The sequence below is a fragment of the Numida meleagris genome, unplaced genomic scaffold (assembly GCF_002078875.1).
Source record: "Numida meleagris isolate 19003 breed g44 Domestic line unplaced genomic scaffold, NumMel1.0 unplaced_Scaffold459, whole genome shotgun sequence".
In the NCBI taxonomy this organism is placed as follows: Eukaryota; Metazoa; Chordata; class Aves; order Galliformes; family Numididae; genus Numida; species Numida meleagris.
In genome coordinates, this window is record NW_018364675.1 from 23271 (window position 1) to 25439 (window position 2169).

A 2169-nucleotide genomic window follows, 5' to 3' on the forward strand; every position below is an offset into this window, starting at 1 on the left:
TCCACGAAACAAGACATTCGCAGCTAGAGACACAACTAGCAGTTCCCTGAAAACCATCAGAATGCTTTGTTCTATCCCAAGATCGTTCTGCAGTGAGGGGCATTTGGGTCCCTGATAGAGGTGCCAATTGAAGGGACCAGTGAACTAAGAATCTGTGGGGCAATACTCCAGAATCCTAGATCAGAACCACAGGTGGAATCCCAGTCAGATAGCGTGCGCCTTTGTCTCGAGTGATGCGTGGTCATGTTTTTAAAATCCTGACTAGTGCGATGAAAGGCAGTTGATCATTCTATGGTCCAGGGTCATCCCTTTGCCCGGGATTCCTTTCCAGGTTTTGCCTTCACAAATTAAGACAAGGCTAATGGAGAGGCTGATAATCAGGAGTTACTGATAATGAGGTGGTACAATGACACTAAAAGAGCTATTCCCATCCATTCCAGCACTGGTGCCATCAAATCCTGTTCCATACCCACTCTATCTACTCCTAAAATAGAAGCAGCACACAGTAACACAGTAAATTGAAGAGAAATCAAGTAGATTATCTATGAAAATAAAACAATAATAAAATAAAATTAATAATATCGAGACAAGACGAGCTGCTCTAATTTTACTGCAATAAACAAACTGGAATTAAAAAGGGCGGTTATATAAAAACTAATTTAAAAATTAATATAAAATACAAAAACATAAAAAGGTAACGAAAAAGGAATGGTTACTAAATGACAAAATGCTCCGGATGCATTGTGTCATGCCACACCATGTCACGGGGAAACATTGGTAGGTGGACACTGCCCTTACCTGCACAGGCAAGCAGTTAGCAGGCAGCCAAGTGGAGTCCTGGGGCATCCCAGCAAATCCAGCTTCCCGTTTCACGCTGGCTTCATTGAGAGCCACAGATCTCCATGCAGTTCCGGCACCACCCAAGAGCACCGCAATTCTCCGCTGCCACCTATGGAGCACAATACGAGAAAGTAGGCTCTGCCCCATAGATGCAGAGCCTGAGCCCTTTGCACACTGAACTTCCCGGCAGCGCCGCAGCAAGGTGCCTGGGGCTGTGAGACACGACAACATCATGGAGTTAGGTGACTGGGGCACGGTTGGGGAAGCCTGCGTGCTCAGCAGCGCTGCGGAAACTCACCGAGTGCAGCTGTGGGCACGATCCACGGGCTCGACCGCACCCGTCCCAGAGCCGCTCCGTGCTGGTCCCGGCGTGCGGCGGTCCGAGGGCCTACCTTCTTTCAGCTGTCAAGTCCTGCAACGACAAACCTAGACTGGAAACGGTGCCAGAGAAATGGGAGAGACAGTGGAGGGGGCAGCAGCGCTACGGTGTCCGAGTAGGGTCTGGAGCTGCAGGGTCTCAGTGCATCTTCAGAGCTGCACTCCAAGTCGCCAGTGCAGTCAGCACTAGGAGAGCGAGGGGCTGTAACCATGACGACAGCGTTTGTCTATTCCTAAACAGGGTTGAAGCATTCATTCAGAGGAAAATTACAGTAAGGAATTGTTCTAAGGATACAACCATGATATTTTGAAGCATGAGGGTTCTAATGGAAGCTAAATATGGGATTAAAGTTACACTTAGTTCAGCAATGACTTTGACATGACAATTTGGTTTAAGATGACTTGGACAACAAACTCCAGGCACTGCTTTTATGCCTACACTGAGTATTAGAGACATTTGTAGCATTGGGTTAAGGGTGAGCTTTCAAGTTACAGGGTGGGTTACGACAATTATCTCTGGAGTTCCCATTAAGCTTCGGGTTGAGGTGCAGATCACCTGAATCCTGCCTCTCTGCCAATCCCAGTGAAGCAAAGGCAAGCAGAAAACCCAAGGGAACAGCAAGGCCAAGGCATGGAGAAGAGCGAGGGAAGGGAAAGGCAAAAGCTAATACAATTAGAACACGCAAGGAAAAACCAACACACATGCAACGGGATGAAGAACACCACATGGTACGACCAGGAGAGGGCAAACGCCAAATCCAAAAGGAACGCGGCAAGGAGGGCCCAGGCGAGATCAACTACCGAGCTGAACGTGGCAAAGATGGCTCCGCAGAGAGCAAGCAGCAAGGAGAACGCGGCAAAGGAGGCCCGGGCGAGGACAAGGGCAATGAGAAGACTGGAGAAAGGCAGAGGCAAGGAGAGCACCACACGGAAAGTCAAGGCAAACCAAGG